Genomic DNA, 20,120 nt, shown 5'->3' on the forward strand with positions numbered 1-20,120 from the left:
CCCCTTGCTAAATCCATGCTGACTTGTCCTAATCCGACCCTGCACTTCCAAGAATTTAGAAATCTCATCCTTAACAATGGATTCTAGAATCTTGCCAACAACCGAGGTTAGGCTAATTGGCCTATAATTTTCCATCTTTTTCCTTGTACCCTTCTTGAAAAGGGGGGTTACAACAGCGATTTTCCAATCCTCTGGGACTTTCCCTGACTCCAGTGACTTTTGAAAGATCATAACTAACGCCTCCACTATTTCTTCAGCTATCTCCTTTCGAACTCTAGGATGTAGCCCATCAGGGCCTGGAGATTTATCAATTTGTAGACCTCTTAGTTTCTCTAGCACTTTCTCCTTTGTGATGGCTACCATATTCAACTCTGCCCCCTGACTCTCCTGAATTGTTGGGATATTACTCATGTCTTCTACTGTGAAGACTGACGCAAAGTACTTATTTAGTTCCTCAGCTATTTCCTTGTCTCCCATCACAAAATTACCAGCGTCATTTTGGAGCGGCCCAATGTCTACTTTTGCCTCCCGTTTGTTTTTAATGTATTTAAAGAAACTTTTACTATCATTCCTAATGTTACTGGCTAGCCTACCTTCATATTTGATCCTCTCTTTCCTTATTTCTCTCTTTGTTATCCTCTGTTTGTTTTTGTAGCCTTCCCAATCTTCTGACTCCCCACTACTCTTTGCCACATTATAGGCTTTCTCTTTTGCTTTGATGCATTCCCTAACTTCCTTTGTCAGCCATGGCTGCCTCATCCCCCCTCTGATAACCTTTCTTTTCTTTGGGATGAACCTCTGTACTCTGTCCTCAATTATTCCCAGAAACTCCTGCCATTGCTGTTCTACTGTCTTTCCCACTAGGCTCTGCTCCCAGTCGATTTTCGTCAGTTCCTCCCTCATGCCCCTGTAGTTACCTTTATTTAACTGTAACACCTTCACATCTGATTCTACCTTCTTTCTTTGAAATTGGAGATTGAATTCTACCATATTATGATCACTGCCTCCTAAGTGTTCCCTTACTTTAAGATCTTTAATCAAGTCTGGCTCATTACAGAACACTAAGTCCAGAATGGCCTGTTCCCTCGTGGGCTCCATCACAAGCTGTTCCAAAAAGCCCTCCTGTGAACATGTCGTTTAGTGCTATTAATTTAATTTCATTCCTAATTAACAAGGCAACCCCGCCCCCTCTGCCCACCTCTCTGTCTTTTCGATAGGTTGTGATTCCCTGGATGGTTAAATGCCAGTCCTGAACCCCCTGCAACCATGTCTCTGTGATGCCTACCACATCATACCTGCCAGTCACAATCTGGGCCACAAGCTCATCTACCTTGTTCCGTACACTGCGTGCATTTAAATATAGCACCTTTAATTCTCAATTGACCGTCCCTTTTTGTTTTCTTAGTGTGGTGGACCTTGGTTTACTGAGCCTTTCCATACACTGTGTCATATTTTGTGGGATGGGGACTATCGTAACCTCTCCTGAGTTTTGTCTTTTCGTGCTTTTTTGTATTCCTAAGCAGCTACGCTTCCCACTGATTACTTCACCTCTTGGTTCCCTGACTTTCCCTTCCCCCCCCCAATCTTTAGTTTAAAGTCCTATTGACCACCCTATTTATTCTTTTTGCCAGAACATTGGTCCCAGCTCGGTTCAGGTGGAGAACATCCCAACGGTATAGGTCCCCCCTGTCCCAAAACTGATACCAGTGTCCCATGAAAAGGAACCCCTCTTTCCCACACCACTCTTTCAGCCACGTGTTAAATTCCCTTATTCTTGCCTCCCTATGCCAATTTGCACGTGGCTCGGGCAGTAATCCGGAGATTATGACCCTTGAGGACCTGTTTTTTAATTTGAATCCTAGCTCTTTATAATCTCTAAACAGGTTCTCTTTCCTAGACTTGCCTATGCTGTTGGTACCGACATGGACCACAACAACTGGATCCTCCCCCTCCCTCTCCAGTATCCTTTCAAGCCGGTCAGAGATGTCCCGCACCCTAGCACTGGGCAGGCAATATACCATGCGGGACTCTTTCCTGCTCACAAAGGATACTATCTATCCCCCTGATAATAAAATCCCCGACAACTACAACTTGCCTATTTACTCCCTCCCCTTGAATGGCCTGCTGAACCATGGTGCCTTGGTCAACTGACTCATCCTTCCTGCAGCCCTGTTCGCCATCCACACAGGGAGCAAGTGCCTCATACCTGTTGGACAGTGTCAAGGGCTGAGGCTCCTGAGCTCCTGACTGCTGGTTCCCTTTACCTGCCTGACTTGCAGTCACACCCTGCTGACCCTGGCCACTGGCAGGATTTAAACTACTTACTCTGACAGGTGTGACTGCCTCCTGAAACACAGTGTCCAGGTAAGTCTCCCCCTCCCGGATGTGCCTCAGTGTTTGAAGCTCAGACTCCAGCTCATCAACTCTGAGCCGGAGCTCTTCGAGCAGCCAACACGTACTGCAGATGTGGTCGCTGCAGCTCGCAATGGGATCTGCCAGCTCCCACATCAAGCAGCTCAAGCACATCACCTGACCAGCCATCACTAATTAATGAATTAGTTTAATTTAAGTTTACGAGTTTAGCTGTGTTTTTTTTTAATTTGGGGCGGATTTGCTATCAACCAATTAGATCACAGCTTCCCTCTGACATCACTTTTGGGGAAAAAACTGGAAAACAGGAAGTTACCGTTAGGTTTTTATACTCACAGAGACTGCTCCTCCTCCTCCGAACGGCTCCCGGAATTAGGCCCGAAGAAAGAGAGAGTAGGGAAAAAGCACCTTCTCCCACTCTTCACCGAATTACCTCACTGCACCAAATTACCAAATTCTCACTCTGTCTGTGTCTCACTCACCCAGGCTGACCTGCGCAATGCTTTTGGCCTGTTCCCTCATGGGCTCCATCACAAGCTGTTCCAAAAAGCCCTCCTGTGAACATTCAATGAATTCCCTTTCCTTGGGTCCACTGGCAGCATTATTTACCCAGTCCACCTGCATATTGAAGTCCCCCATGATCACTGTGACCTTGCCTTTCTGACATGCACTTTCTATTTCGTGGTGCATTTTGTGCCCCTGGTCCTGACCACTGTTAGGAGGCCTGTACATAACTCCCATTATGGTTTTTTTGCCTTTGTGGTTCCTCAACTCTACCCACACAGACTCCACATCATCTGACCCTATGTCTCTGATATGGGGGTCTCTGATATGGGGGTCTCTGATATGGGAGGGTTTCTGACGTGGGGTTCTCTGATTTAAGGGTCTCTGAAATGGGAGAGATCCCTAATAGGGGGATGTCTCTGATGGGGTCTCTAACATGGGGGTCTCTGATATGCGGGGTCTCTGATACCAGGGGTCTGGTGAGGTTGCCTCTGATGGGGGCATCTCTGATTTGGGTCGGTGGGAGGATCGGGTCACCCTTATGCATGCGTGCTGTGGAGGGGAGGGGGGTGCTTTGACTTCCTCTTTTTCACAGCAGAGAGCACTTAACTGATTTTAATTTGATGAGGAGCTGTCGATCATAGCAAGTGTGTTAATCAACATTGTGGTTATCATACCTGAGCCGGCAGGAAGATGCAAGGTGGGAGGGTGGTGGCAATCGGGTGGGGGGGGGGCAATATTTGCATTGTGGGGAGGAGGGGAGCCTTCCAATGGACTTTCGGGGGGGCACCTCCATTACGCACTGACCCCCTTGACCCTCCACAGGGCACATTGCATCAGGACCATGCTTGAAAATGCCTGCACCAACTCACACTGGCGTGAATCCGGGTTTAGAGGCCCGCAGCAACACTGAGGCCTGGAGAATTAGGCTTCCTGCCCGTTAATCGGATGCAAATGAATACAAATGAACTATTTGCATGTTGCCACCAGCAAGTGCCACGTAGCGTCGGAACGGGATTGGCGCCCGGTGCCAATCCCATTTTCCAGCCGACGCTCAAATCGCCGACAGATTAGGAAACCCACTACCGGTGGTGGGCAGCAAAGAATCCACCTCTGAGTAAGGGTGGATTACAATGGGAATCCGGTGGAATTCTCAGTGGTTTTCCCACCCAAAATGCCACCTTGGGAGAATCGCCCCCGATATAAACTGCTGGCATCAGGGGATTTCCTGGATTCTCTTTGGTTATGTCGTGAGTCCAGTTTGGCTCCTGTTTGAAAAGCTTTGTACTAGACTCACATTGCTGAGTGAGGCCCTATGATGTCCATAGGAACACAGTTAAAAACACTACTGTCTTACATTAACACTACCTCCTTTACCAGTGAAGTAAAAGGTCATGTCAAAATGCTTCACGAAATGCTTGAAACCAAAGAAAAACATTTTGGAGTTAAAAACTGGTATTTTCTCAAGGAAGAGACTGAGGATGCTGGGCCAATTAGAGCTTTCAAAAGCTGAGATGAGCAAAGGCACGAAAACTGAGTTGGCAGTTAGAATGTTCAGCAACTAACTGAATAGAGGAGCAGGCCTGAAGGGCTGAATGTCTACTCCTGTTCCTTGTGTCTCTGGGCGGGATTCTCTGACCCTGAGGCTAAATGTTGACGCCGTCGTAAACGCCATCGCGTTTCTCGACGGCGTCAACATGGCCTCAGAAGCAGCGATTGTGACCCCTACAGGGGCCATCACGGCACTGGAGCGACCCACGCCGCTCCAACTGCTGATCCTGGCGTCAGATAGGCGCCGCAGGTCTGTGTATGCGCAGTGGCTCCCTACTCCGCGCCGGCTCCGATGCAATATGGCATAGGGCTACAGAGACTGGCGCAGAGCAAAAGAGGCCCCCAGCCCGAGAGTTAGGCCCGCCGATTGGTAGGCCCCGAACACGGGCCAAGCCACAGCGGAGGCCCCCCCCCACCCCCCGGGGTTGGACCCCCCCCTGACAGGCCGCCCCTGGATGCATGCACGCCGAGGTCCCGCCGGGTAAGACCAGGTGTGAACGGCGCCAGCGGATCTCAGATTTTTCGCGTGGCCGCTCGGCTCATCCTGGGCGGAGAATCGCCGGGGGGGTGCCACTTAGAGCGTCCCCCGACCGGCGCCGCGCCGACCGCACCAGCGCCAATGGCGCCGATTCTCCGTTCTCTGGAGAATCGGCAGACTGGCGGCGCGCGATTCATGCCCGTCCCGGCGATTCTCCGGCCCTGCCTGGGCTGAGAGGATCCTGCCCTCTGTGTCCCGATGACTATGCCTTTTGAACTAAGTTTTTCTACATGGAGACTTTTTTCTTTTGGGCATGAGCTCCATTTTGTGACTCCACACTAACAACAGAGGTCAATATGTCCTGCAATCAGTTTTTATGTTGCCTCAAATTGTCATGAATTGTCCCGCAGCAAGGGACATGGAAGAGTTAACCGTCTCTTGGCAGTCTGTGGAAGCTTCTAATGAAAGGCAGTGCTAGAATACCAGACACTTACCTTGTCACCACCAACGATTCACAATTAAATACCCCTTTAAAGAGATGACAAGTGACGAAAGGGGTGCCAGCAAAGGTCACGGATATCAAGGGCTCCTATTCCCTTCGAGCCAGCCTGTAGTTTCTGATTTGCAGTAAAGAAATTGAACGAAAAATATCTTCGCATAGTCTGACTGTCCGAGTAGGAGAATTTAAAAAAAAGTCTGCGCTGGAAAATAAATCCGCTGTGGTTTATACTGTGCAAAATAAAAGAGGGAAAGGGGAAAAAGAGAGAGAGGAAAGGAAAGGGATAAAATGGAATATGGCAAGGACAGAGTAACGTGACAAAAGCTAATCTTTGCCTGAGACTTTCAAGAAATGAGCTTCAACAGCAATTTCATGCTTTTTCTGGCATTCTCATATCATCACCATCAAGCCTGTCATATCGATTTCTTGGGAAAAGAGCGGTAAGGTGGCTTCACATTGTCAATCTTGCACTGGTAACCAGGCAACGTGGTGACCTGACTCAATATAGATCAGGTTTGTGGCCTGAATATGTGCCCCTATAAGTAACCTAAGATTTTTTTTTGGTTAATTCTCCAGGAATATGGATTTATCTTGGAGGCATACAGCTTGCAAGTAATAAAATTACTTTCATTTAAAAAATGATATTTGTATGTTTAGGCATTAATGTTTGGGAAGAAGAAGCAGTGACTCGGTCATTCCGGCTGTTGAATGAGCTGAGATAATTAAGAAGCTTGGGTTTCCGGCTGGCTTAGTGGTTGATGGAAGACATTTGTAAGGTTGTGGTATGTTGATTTAGTTTGTTTAAAGGTGTTCATTAAAAGAAAAACCTACCTTCTTTTGACATAAGCAGTGAAGAAGTGGATAGGGAGATACACAGAATTTAAACGACGGTTAACATTGTAAACCTGCTTCCTAAATCAAACAGCATTTTCCCCCCTCTTCTCCAAAATGTACAAACAAAAGTAGGTGATTCTGTCCCTTGAAGCTATTCCGCTATTCAGTTAAGATTAGAATTGTGGGGGCGATTCCCTAGTCACGTTGCACCCGGCTCAAATCTCGCTATGTCAGGAGAATTGTGGGGAGCCCAAAGCAGGATTTGCGCCGGGAGTAGATCAGCTTCCAAGTCTCTCGCCCCACTCCAGCTGGCATGATCAGGACCTTGCCCAGAAAGCTCGAGAATTCGACCATAATTCATTTATATTAATTTAATCTCATTTAATTATTAAAGATTACATTTGAATGCAGCAGCCTCATGGACACCCCCCCCCCAACCCCATGCCAGCCACAGTGGGAAGTTACCTGGGTGACTTATTTTGATCAATAAGGGGATCAGGGTTTATGGGGAGAAGGCAGGAGAATGGGGATGAGAAAATATCAGCCATGATTGAATGGCGGAGCAGACGCGATGGGCCCAGTGGCCTAATTCTGCTCCTATGTTTTATGGCCTTGTGGGTGAAAATAAAAACGGGGACCAGGTGCCATGGATTCCAAGGGGGAGCATAAGGGCACAGAACCCACTGGCCAGATGCCATGGGGGGAGTCTTACTAGTGAGCGTGGAGTTGGGGGTCTCCCCTGGAATGAGGGTGGTTTTGACTCAGTGAAGTCTTGAAGCCTGCTTTATTTCATGTTTAACATCCCTCAACAGGGTAATGGATATCTGCAGGCTGTCTGTCTTAAATTCTTCTCACAGGACAGAGCCATTCTGCAGCTTGTCTCTTGGAGAAGCATTTCACTCCTCTGGAAGTCTTCCCTTTGTTCTTGCGTGTTCAATTCCAGTAGAGGCAGCCTGCTGTGATTCCCACCCTGTGACCTGGATACCCTTTGGCGGTCGTCTTTTGGGGCAAAAAGGCCTGGATGGGCCCGGCTGCTACTCGGGTGTCCCAGGTGGCGTGGTGCACCCTGTACTACCTGCTGCCCACCGGGATGCACAGGGATAGGAGGGAGGGAGCTGCGGTGTTCTGGCACCTCACCTGTGGGAGTCACCAGCAAGGCCTCATCACCTCCTCCTCCTCCCTCGGGGTGCTCGATGGCCCCGGACTACTCCATGGGACAGGGGTGCGAGGGGCGCTTTCTCCTCAAGCGCCCCCACCCCTGGCGCTGCCAGTCTGGAGACCCGCTGCCATCTCGACCAGGGTCTGCATGCTCGCAGCCATGGAGCACAGGAAGTAGACCACCTTTGTCTGGGACTGCGCCACATCATGCTGCAACTGTGTCACCACCTTCTGGCTCTATGCCACATCAGCCAGTGACTGAACCATATCCCTCTGAGACTGGGCCACTTCCCTCTGCTTCTGTGCCATGTCGGCTCTTTCCTGTTGTCTCCATCAAAATCCTTCAGAATTATCAAGTAAATCTTCAATAAACAGCGACAAAAACTTTCTTCTCTGGTGGAACTATCCCCAACACGTCAAGTTTCTCCTCATAATTATAATCTCCTGTCAGAAGCATAGGGCGAAATTCTCCGGTATCGGCGCGATGTCCGCTGACTGGCACCCAAAACGGCACAATTCAGTCAGGCATTGCGCCGCCCCAAAGGTGCGGAATGCTCCGCACCTTTGGGGGCCGAGCCCCAACATTAAGGGGCTAGGCCAGCGCCGGATGGATTTCCGCCCAGCCAGCTGGCGGAAAAGGCCTTTGGTGCCCCGCCAGCTGGCGCGGAAATGACATCTCTGGGCGGCGCATGCGCGGGAGCGTTAGCGGCCGCTGATGGCATTCCCGCGCATGCGCAGTGGAGGGAGTCTCTTCCGCCTCCGCCATGGTGGAGACCGTGGCGAAGGCGGAAGGGAAAGAGTGCCCCCACGGCACAGGCCCGCCCGCGGATCGGTGGGCCCCGATCGCGGGCCAGGCCACCGTGGGGGCACCCCCCGGGGCCAGATCGCCCCGCGCCCCCCCCAGGACCCCGGAGCCCGCCCGTGCCGCCTTGTCCTGCCGGTAAGGTAGGTGGTTTAATCTACGCCAGCGGGACAGGCATTTTAGCGGCGGGACTTCGGCCCATCCGGGCCGGAGAATCGCGGGGGGTGGCCCGCCAACCGGCGGGGGGTCGGAGAATCTCGCCCATAGTTCTGGCCAAATCTATGGTCTGTGCTCATGATAGAGTTATTGTGACGCAGTGGATAGTGTCCCTACCTCTGAATCAGAAGCTCCAGGTTTGAATCCCACCCCAGGACTTGACGCACGAGGAAGATGAGTTCATAATGCAGCCAAACAGGTTGAGTGGGTCAACTTGATAATCCTTCCAAAAACGTCAATGGCTGGGGGTAAGAGTGGGAGAGCCTTCTGGTCAGCCATGCTTGATGTGGAGTCAACTGTAAACTCCCTGGCAACAGACTGGTGACCTGTTCCAGTAATTGCTGGCAATGAAAATGGATCAAAGTCGAATTACAATTCCGGACCAGACACCAACATTTGCTAGGAGACCGGACAGAAACGCCAATAATGTAAGTCTGTGAGGAAAAGATACTTCACTCCGGGAGTGACTCCATGCACAAATAGGGATATGGGCTGGGATTCACCGATATCGTGGCCACGTGTTGACGCCGGCGTCAAAACCGGCACCAGCGACGCCAGCGTCAACGGGCCTGCAGGCCCAGTAATTCTCCTCTTCTTCGTGGGCTAGAACGGCGCCAGACTACTGTGCGCTGCTCCGGCGCCGAAAGCCTGCCCTACACGGCTGGCGTGGGTTTGTGCATGCGTGCCTCGGCCGTCTCCGCGCCGGTGCGGAGCAACATGTCGGCGACCGAACAGCGGGCCGGCGTGGCAGGAGGTAGGCTCCCTCCAGATTGCGGCCGCCCACCGATCAGAAGTCCCCGATCGCGGGCCTGGACCTCGCGGAGGCCCCCCCCCCCCCCCCCCCCGAGTCAGATCTCCCCAACCCCCACCAGGACGTCCACATTGGTCACGGGTCCGGGCTCCCCCTGGGTGGTACCAGGGCTGAACCACACCGTGGTGACCGTAGAATCGGCGTCCCGGCTTCGGAGCAGCGTGTCGGGATTCTCGCACCCTCCCGGCGATTCTCCGACTGGCGCGGGCTCGGAGAATCCCGGCCAAGAAACCTGAGCACAGCAAGAGCAAGCACCTTTGATGGGAGTGAGGGTGTTGGGGATGTCAGGGTGTGGGAGGAATCCATTTGTAGAAGCAGGCTGTATATAACACACAACCTGCACACAGAAGCATTGATAATTTGGGAAAAGAGTAATGTATCAGGTGTTCGATGGTAACAGTGACGAGTGAAGAGCAATGGCTTCGAGGGGTAATCAATATCGGCTGCAGATTGATGTGGTTTGAGATTTTCCATTTTGATTCACTTTCATCACCATTTCATCTATTGAAATTTTAGAAGTATCATTTTTCTTTGAAAGATATTTTATTTCTTTCGATCAATAATTTATTTACTGATGGTTTTGCCCTTTCAATCTTTTTGATTACGTGGAACAATCATTTTCTGGTTCATTCCAAATTCATGAGTCTGCCCCAAATTGACAGACAGATTGTTCAAACAGCTTTCACTTAATCAGAACAAATTTTTAACACTCCTCATGACTTTAATGCTTTATTTCACCCCCTCCGCCCCTCCGGATTACTATTCTGTTGACAGGTGGACGCATGCTAATTCAGTTGGCCATTCTTCATCTGTGAGTCTGGACAGGGAGTCTCACCAACCTAATAACCTTAGGTATCACAGCTCCGTTTATCATGTCCTCACCCAACTGTATCTGTAATGTGGTGATCCAAAAGCAAAAAGGCCTATAGCATTTTGGGTTTCATAAATAGAGACATAAGACTATTAAAGTACCAAATATAGGCTACATTATAGTTAGACAGTACTGCGGGCAATTTAAAGCACCCCATTATATGAAAGACAATAAAGACAGTCATGAGCATTCCAATGCTCGTCCCGCACCTAGTGGTACATTAAGGCAGACTGTGATGAATGTGGGATTTCAGATATATATTGTATTATATGTATCTAGTGCAGTAATACTTTGATGCACTATCAATTACGATGAGACGAGAGTAGAGAGTAATCAAGGCTTTATTACACAGAGATGTGTGGCCTCCTGCAGCTGCTGCTGAAATGGCTGCAGTTCGGAGAGCACACACATTTATACTCCGCCTACTGGGTGGAGTCAGCAGGCAGGGATCTACTCCCGTACCTGTAATACAGGGGCTTTACCCGTAATACCCTCGTATGCAGTGCAGTATATACAATATAATACAACAGTGGTGACTACCACATTCACCCCCTGTTAAAAATGAGTCCAGCGGGGGGGGGGGGGGGGGTGTCATTAAAATTTCAGAGAAGGTTACAAATTAAGACAGTCGGGCGCCTTGATCCATCGTTGAGAGCGCCGCAGTGCTGGTGGCGAGTCAGGCGTCAGCTCGGTCGTCGGTGACTCCGGGAGCATGTCGACATCCTCTTCATCCCCGGGTGGGACCAAAGGGAGGACGGATTGTCCTGGAGTGGGGGCTGTGGTGGGGTGTGCTGGGGGAAGGGAGGGTGGTGCTGGGGTGGAGGCGGGGGGGGGGGGGGGGGGAGACCCAGCTGGTGCCAGGTCCCTGAGGGACGCTGTGTCTTGGCAGCCATCGGGGTACGCTACGTAGGCGTACTGCGGATTTGCGTGGAGTAGCTGTACCCTCTCAACCCACAGGTCCACCTTGTGGAGCCGCACGTGCTTGCGGAGGAGAACGGGTCCTGGAGCTGCCAACCACGTTGGGAGCGAAAGCCCAGAGGTGGACTTCCTGGGAAGGCAAAGAGACGTTCATGGGGGGTTTCGTTAGTCGCCGTGCACAGGAGCGACCGAATGGAGTGAAGGTCATCGGGGAGGATCTCCTGCCAGCGGGAGGCCGGGAGATTTCTGGACCGTAGGGCCAGCCGGACGGCCTTCCAGACCGTCCCATTCTCCCGCTCCACCTGCCCGTTTCCCCGGGGGTTGTAGCTGGTTGTCCTGCTCGAGGCAATGCCCCCGCTGAGCAGGTACTGGCGCAGCTCATCGCTCATAAATGAGGATACCCGATCGCTGTGGACGTAGGCGGGGAAACCGAACAGAGCGAAGATGGTGTTGAGGGCTTTGATGACGGTGGCAGATGTTATATAGGGGTATGGGATGGCGAAGGGGAATCTGGAATATTCATCGACCACATTGAGAAAATACGTGTTGCGGTCAGTGGAGGGGAGGGGCTCTTTGAAATCCACGCTGAGGCGTTCAAAGCGGCGGGAGACCTGCACCAGGCGTGCACGGTCTGGCCAGTAGAAGTGCGGTTTACACTCCGCGCAGACCTGGCAGTCTCTGGCGACAGCCCTGACTTCCTCGATGGAGTAGGGCAGATTGCGGGCCTTAATGAAGTGATAAAAGCGGGTGACCCCTGGGTGACAGAGATCGTCGTGCAGGGTCCGGAGCGGGTCCACTTGTGCGCTGGCACATGTACCTCGGGACAGGGCATGGGGGGCTCGTTGAGCCTACGGGGGCGATACAAAATTTCGTAATTAAACGTGGTGAGCTGGATCCTCCACCACAAGATCTTATAATTTTTGATCTTACCCCGCTGTGTGTTGTTAAACATGCAGGCAACCGACCGTTGGTCAGTGAGGATAGTGAATCTCCTGCCGGCCGGGTAATGCCTCCAATGCTGCACAGCTTCAACGATAGCTTGGGCCTCCTTTTCGACGGAGGATTGCTGAATTTCAGAGGCATGGAGGGTGCGGGAAAAGAATGCCATGGGCCTGCCTTCCGGTTGAGGGTGACGGCCAGAGCAACGTCTGATGCATCGCTCTCGACTTGGAAGGGGAGCGTCTCATCGACTGCGTGTATCGCGGCCTTGGCGATGTCGGCCTTGATACGGTTGAAGGCCTGGTGAGATGCAGCCAACAGTGGGAAACCAGTGGAGTGGATGAGTGGGCGGGCCTTGTCCGCACATTTAGGAACCCACTGGTCGTAGTACGAAAAGAATCCCAGGCATCGTTTGAGGGCCTTGGGGCAGAGGGGAAGGGGGAGATCAAAGAGGGGGCGCATGCGATTGGGTCGGGCCCTAGAACTCCGTTCTGAACCACAGAGCTGAGGATGGCTAATCGGTCCGTGCTGAACACACACTTCTCCTTGTTGTAGGTTAGGTTGAGGAGTTTGGCGGTGAGGAGAAATTTGGAAAGGTTAGCGTCGTGGTCCTGCTGGTCGTGGCCGCAGATGGTGACGTTATCCAGGTAAGGGAACGTTTCCCGCAGTCCTTACCGGTCAACCATTCGGTCCATCTCCCGTTGGAAGATCGAGACCCCGTTAGTGACGCCGAAGGGAACCCTAAGGAAGTGGTAAAGGCGGCCGTCCACTTCAAACGTGGTGTACGGGCGGTCCGCATTGCGAATGGGGAGCTGGTGGTAGGCAGATTTCAGGTCCACTGTCGAGAAGACCAGGAACTGTGCAATCTGATTGACCATGTCAGATATGCGTGGGAGGGGGTACGCGTCGAGCTGCGTGTACCGATTGATGGTCTGACTGTAGTCAATGGCCATCCTGTGTTTCTCCCCAGTCTTTACAACTACCACTTGGGTTCTCCAGAGGCTGTTGCTGGCCTCGATGATACCTTCCCGCAGCAGCCGCTGGACCTCAGACCTGATGAAGGTCCTGTCCTGGGCGCTGTACCGTCTGCTCCTGGTGGCGACTGGTTTGCAACCCGGGGTGTGGTTTGCAAACAGAGAAGGCGGGTCGACCTTAAGGGTCGTGAGGCCGCATACAGTAAGGGGTGGCTGGGGCCCGCCAAATTTCAGGGTTAGGCTCTGGAGGTTGCACTGGAATGAGTAGCAAAGCAGCGCAGAGGTTGTGGAGGACGTAGAGCCGGAAGCCGCAGAACTATATGCCCTGGATGGTGTGGGTGGCGATGCAGTACCCCCAGATCGCCACGGAGTGGGATCTGGAGGCCAGGGAGATTCTCTGGTTAATGGGGTGTACCGCGAGGGAGCAGCGCCATACCGTATCGGGGTGGATGAAGCTCTCAGTGCTCCCGGAGTCCAGAAGCAGGATATCTCATGCCCGTCAACCTTCACCTTTGTCGATGTGGTTGCGACGTTGTGCAGTTGGGATTGGTCGATCGTGACGGAGGCGAGACGCGGCTGGTCGTCTGCGGTTGCAGGCGCTGAGCGGCCCGATGAGGTGCCCGACGGGCAGGGGTCCTGAGGCCGGGAAGATGGCGGTGCCCACGGGACGCACATGTCCTGAGGCAGGGAAGATGGCGCCGTCCTCGGGCTGCAAGTTTCCTGGGGCAGGCAAGATGGCTCCGCCCATTGGTTGTGAGGCAAGCAAGATGCCGGCGCCCACGGGCCGCACGTGTTGTGAGGGGAGCAAGATGGCGGCGCCCATGGGCCGCACGTGGTCTGAGGCGAGGAAGATGGCGGCACTCACTGGCGGCACGCGGGGGTGCAGGGACAAAAGTGCCGATTGAGCGGGCCTGGCACACTGCAACGAAATGTCCTTTCTTGCCGCAGGCCTTGCAGAGCGCGCTCCGCGATGGGCAGCGTGCCGGGGGTGTTTTGTCTGTCTGCAGAAGATGGGGTCCACGATGCCCAGGAGGGGTGGGCCGTGCGGTCGGGGGCATATGCCTGTACGTTGCGTGAGGCGACTGTGAGCGAGAGCGCTAGTTTCTTGGTCGCCACGAGGTCAAGCGTAGCCCCTTCTAAGAGGCGCTGGCAGATGTAGGCCGACCCTATGCCCGTAATGAACGTGTCTCTCATTAGCAGCTTAGAATGTTCAGCGGCTGAAACAGCCTGGCAATCACAGTCTCTCACCAGGGCGAGCAGGGCATGCCAGAAATCTTCCACAGATTCACCGGGAAGTTGGTGCCGCGTGGTCAGGAGGTGCCTGGCATGGATCTTGTTGGTCTGCTGAGCGTAGTTCTCCTTCAGTAGCGCCATCGCCTCTGCGTAGGTAGGCGAGTCCTGGATGAGGGGAAAGACATCGGAGCTCAGCCACGTGTACAGAATCTGGAGCTTCTATGCTTCTGAGATTGGGTCTGTCGCAGACCCGATGTATGCTTCAAAGCAAGCTAGCCAATGTGCAAAGTCCTTTTTGGCGTTGTCTGCTTGAGGGTGCAGCTGCAGGCGATCCGGCTTGATGCGGAATCCATCTTTGTAAAATCTCTGTGTAATAAATTGATCACTATCAATTACGAGGAGACGAGAGTAGAGAGTAATCGAGGCTTTATTACACAGAGGTGTGTGGCCTCCAACAGCTGCTGCCGAAATGGCTGCAGTTTGGAGAGCACACAAATTTATACTCCGTCTACTGGGCGGAGCCAGCAGGCAGGGATCTACCCCCGTATCTGTAGTACAGGGGCCTTACCGTAATACCCTCGTATGCAGTGCAGTATATACAATATAATACAACAGTGGTAACTACCACATGCTTAAATTCCCAGGTTAGTGTGTGTATATACATCTACTGCAATGAGGGTTTTCAAAATCCTGGTTTAAAAGACAGGCAGACACTGTGGCGATAGAAGGGGCAATTAAAACATTGTAAAAGTAATGTCATCATTCATTTCAACCATGAATATTGTTTACCTAAATTGGGCTAATGGAATCTTGTTTATAGAAAGAAGGTTCCCTGGGAGGAGCCAATAGCTCAAGCAATCGGGTGTTCCGTTTCAGTTTAGATTTTGCTGTGCACAGAACAGGAGCTTTTGCCAAATGCTGTGAAATGTAAATAGTAGTTTTAACACAGGCAAGACTCTACAGGCTGTTTCCTGAAGGCTCTCTTGCTCTCAAAGCAGTTTCTCCAAGACATCTCTATACAGCAAGTATTCCTGTGTTTGCTAACTGTATTTAAAAGTGGATTTTTAAAAGGGCGGGATTCTCCGGTCGGCGACGCCAACATCGCGTTCCGATCGGCCGGAGAATCCAAGCTGCCGCCAAAATCGGGGGCGGTGCTGCTTTCGCGATGCTCCGCCCTCTCCAAAGCGGCGTACTCTAGGAGTACGCCACACGGCGTATGGACGGTCTCAGGACGTTACCTGAGGCCCTCTGCCGATGCTCCGCCCCCAACCGGCCGGGTTCCTAAAGGCACGGGTCTCTCATGCTAATTTTGGGGGGAACTGGATGTGGCAGCTGCGGACTAAGTCCAGCACCACCACAGTTGGGAGAGAGCCGATCCGCAGGCAGAGTGAGCTTTGGCAGAGGCTGGGGGCACTGGTGGGGAATGGTACGGGGATGGCGAGCCTGGCCAAAGGGAGGGGGCACTATTTTGCAGGCCGGGTCAGCGTGTGGCCGGTGCCATGTTGCACAGCACGGCCGCTGCAGACCGTCGGCGTGCGCATGCATGGCGACAGACCCCGCAATTCTCTGGCCGTATCCACAGCTGGAGCTGGAGGCTGCGTGCCTGCTAGCCCCCCACCAGACAGAGGATCGGTGGTTGTGTTGCACCGATTTTTCGGTCGTAAAACGCCACCGGTCCCATGCTGGCGTCAGCACTTAGTCTCAGAATCGGAAAATGCAGCCCCTTATGTTTTACCAGTCCATCGGCAGCTTGTCGAAGTGATCACTGACAGTAAGAGTTGGCAAGCTAATTATTTGAGTGAGGAACTGCCAGCTTTAAAAAAAAAGCAGAGAAAAGTATGCAATTCATAATTTGTACAATGAACAATTTTATTTACTGAGTTTCCCAGTTTACTTCTCAGGATGTCCAGTAGACGATGTCCCTCCAACCACGAAAGACGCCCACTATGACCACTAATCACAATGGCATACATACATATTCACACATGTCACACATGTACACCCACACCATGAGCTGGAGATTGTGTTGTGCTGTATTGGTAATGAATGAATTGAGATGTTTGTGAGATTTCTTTTTCTGATTCATAATTATAAAAGGGCAGCAACGTATTTGAAAGAGGTCACACACTCCATTTCAATGGTTGCTAATAATGTACAGTATAATTTCAAAGTTCATTGTTAATGCTGCACCAACTTAGGTTGAAATGTTGTTTGCTACAGAAGCGTCACAATTATCTCAGCTGAAACTAGTCTCACATTCTGTTTAAAAATGCATTAAATATATTCTATACACGATATATTTTAATGTATGGTGCTCTGAACAGTAAACACTGCTCAGAATACTCAGCGATGCTTGTAATCTGGATCACTCATAAATCATAACTTTCACCCTTCACATCTCCCCTGTGTTGACAGTTCTATCTTTAATAATGGTGAGGTTATCAACACCTTAATATGTTCATTGATACAAGCTCCTGGATGTTTCCAGGTATCTAGCAATGGGAATCTACAGTCATTTGACTGAAAAACGTTAACGAAGATATGAGCTCTCCCCGTGTTTGCGTGGGTTTCACCCCCACAACCCAAAGATGTGCAGGTTAGGTGGATTGGCCACGCTAAATTGCCCCTTAATTGGAAAATAAATAATTGGCGACTCTAAATTAAAAAAACAAAGATATGAGCGGAATTCTCAGTTTCTGAGAGGAGGTGCTGGATTCTCCGATTTTGGTGAAGGGTGGTCTGTGGGTGGGGGCTAACTGCCGACACCGGCATAGGAATTGTGGCGTTTTACAACGCCAAAATCGGCGCTGGAGCCTCACCGATTCCAGGACCGGTGAGGGGCCAGCAGCGGCGCCGGGTAGAACTTCCATGAATGGCCAGAGAATGGCCGGGTCCGTGGCCGCACATGTGCACGGCGGCAACCTGCAGCGGTCGCGTCTTACAACACGGCGCCGGCTGCGCGTGGACCCGACCTGCCATATAGTGCCCCCCTGGATACCCCCTCACCACCTGGACCACTCCCTACCAGCTCCCCAGCCCTCGCTGAATCCCCCCACCCCACCCCAGCGAGCGACACGGTTCCCCCACCCCCCACCCCCTCCCCGACTGTGGCAGCTCTGGACACAGTCCGCAACCACCACGCGAGGTTCACGAAAACTGAGTCGTCGTGAACTCGGCCCGTCGGGGGCGGAGCATCGGGGAGGGCCTACTGGTAATGTCCTGAGGCCGTCCCAATGGCGTGCAATGTACTCCCCGCTGACGCCGTTTTGGAGGGGCCGGAGCATCCGAAAACAGGTGCCATCACTGATTCGATCATAAAAAGGGATTCTCCGCCCGATCAGCGATTACAAAATCGGCGTCGGCAAGCGGAGAATCCCGCCCTTAATGTTGACGCCAACGCAGAATTGGTTGACTTTTATGACAGAAAAACCGGCACCACAGCTGGAACAATCCGCTACCAAGAAGGGGCTAGCACCGGCACCATGTGGAACACAATTGATTCTAATGGGAAACGGTGCCCGATTCGGGATTTTGCGATTGACATCCAAAGGCAAACAAGCTGCAGCCTCATAGAAACAATTCTCCCCCAACACACACCATCCCAGCCAACAAGATGGCAGCGAGGAGAGCAGCCCAGAGGTTTTCACAGATGCCGAGCTGGAAATCCTGTTGGATGCGATGGAGGAACGGCGGATGACCCTGTACCCTGGCCCGGGAAGAAAGCTGCCAGCTGTCGCTGTTCGCCATGCCTGGGCGCAGGTGGCAGAGGCGGTGAGCGCCGTGGGTAACACCGTCCGGAACGCCCGGCAGTGCCGGAAAAATTGCCCAATCTCCTCAGGCTGGCCAAGGTGAGTAGGCAGCAGTGTGCTCCTGGCACTAACCCCGTCCCACACACCCGTAACCCTACAACCACCGCCCGCACAGCTCCCCACCCCACCGGAGGACAGCCGAACCCCCACCCTGCACCACATGCGGGCACCCATACTGGCTGCCATGGCTGGGTGACCTGGTCACTGAGGCCATCACCTACCCACCCCCTGGGCTGCATGTGTCGTATTGTCCAACACTGTCATTTTATGTGTGTCCCCCCCCCCCCCCGAAAAGAAGGCCACGCACAACCGCCAAAGCGGCAGAAAACAGGTGGGGAACCATCGGACCTGTGGCGCCATAACGAGGCAGAGCAGAGGGCTCTGGACATGGTTGGCGGCCTGGAGGAGGGAGTGGTCGCCGAGGTGGAGCTCGGCCGCAGGCGAGGAAGTGAGTCCCGCTTAGTTGCGATTCCCTGTGACCGTGTGTCAACCCCCCCCAAATACCAACCCTACACCATCCTCACCCTCACACCACCGTCACGCCAACACTATTCTCATCCCCATACCACCCTCAACCCTACACCCACCCTACACCACCCCCCTCCACGCCCCCCTCCCCACCCCCACTCCTCCCCCTCCCCACGCCCACTCCACCCCCTCCCCACGCCCACCACCACCCCTCCCTGGCCTGCAGTCTAATCATGCTCTTTGGCTTGTGTCTTGCAGGAGCAGCTGGAAATGGGGCGGGTCCATCTTGTGTCCCCCGCCTTCAGCCAGTGGCACAGCCGGAGCCACCTCGTGAGCCAAGCAGCGATGAGAGTAGCTCGGATGGCAGCACTCCACCCCAGACTCAGGACAGTGTCGGAGGATGACATTGATTTCCACTCACAGCTGTCTCCAACACCCTCCACCATCCCAGAGACACTCACCTCGGTTGGCCATGTTAGTGAAGAGGCTCCTGGGACACTACCTGTCGCACACCACACAGCTGACCCTGTACAACAGGTGAAGGTAGGAACTCCCGAGGGGCGGATGGTCGGATTGCAGGCCGACTCGAGGAACTAGCTGCCATCCAGATGGGTTTTGTGGTGAATGTAAATACAGTTAATTCACCAGTTATGTTCTATGTTTGTAAATGCAGTTAATTCACCAGTTATGTTCTATGTTTGTAAATGCAGTTAATTCACCAGTTATGTTCTATGTTATTAACCCTGTGGGTTTTATCTGTGGGCCATTGTATGGCTTCACCCACAGGGGGAGATGTTGGAGGATGTTGGAGCATGCACGGGCTCAGCCCATGGCTCCGCCCCTTTGAAGGAGTATAAGAGTAGCTGGCCTGTGGGACTGTCCTCAGTATGTACCAGTCGCAGGCAGGCAAAGTTGATAGTTAATTAAAACCACTGTTTTACTCCGACACAAGTCCTTGAGTGATTTGATGGTCGCATCAGATTTCGGGCTTCTGGAACGGAGAGTCCCATCGATTGTGGAGATGCAGTCGCAGAGCCAGGGACTACATGAGTGGTTGTCGGCGAGCATCCAGATACTGCAGGTGCAGTTGGAGGAGTCCACCCGCGTGCAGGAGTAGGAGGTGGTGCCGGCCATGCGTGCCAACTAGACCAACACCGCACGGATGGCACCCACAGTGGAGGCATTGAGGGCGACGATTTTGGCTATGGATCAGCAAGTCCAAAGCCTGGGGCATTCTGTGCGGTCGGTGGCCGAGGCCCAGGGCAGGGTTGCCGCCTCACAGGCGACCATGTGCCAGAGCCACCTGGAAATCGCAGCAGCGCTCCTGAGCGTGGCCCAGTCATAGCAGGCCATGGCTGGTAACGTTGGCGGCATTACCCAGGTACTGGCCAATGTGGTGCAGACACAGCGGGAAGTGGCCCAGTCCCAGAGGGAGATGGCACAGTCACTGGCTGATGTGACACAACCCAAAAGGTGTTGGCACAGTTGCAGCATGATGTGGCGCAGTCCGAGAAGGAGATGGTCCACTCCCTGTACTCCATGGCCATAGAACTGGTCAAGACCAGAACGGGCCACCAGGACTGGCAGCACCAGATGTCGGGGGAGCATCAGGGGATAGCTCCGCTCACAGCGCCATCTCATGGGAGTAGCCCGGAGGCCATTGGGCACCCCGAGGGACGAGGAGG

The sequence above is a fragment of the Scyliorhinus torazame genome, chromosome 4 (assembly GCF_047496885.1).
Source record: "Scyliorhinus torazame isolate Kashiwa2021f chromosome 4, sScyTor2.1, whole genome shotgun sequence".
Classification (NCBI taxonomy): domain Eukaryota; kingdom Metazoa; phylum Chordata; class Chondrichthyes; order Carcharhiniformes; family Scyliorhinidae; genus Scyliorhinus; species Scyliorhinus torazame.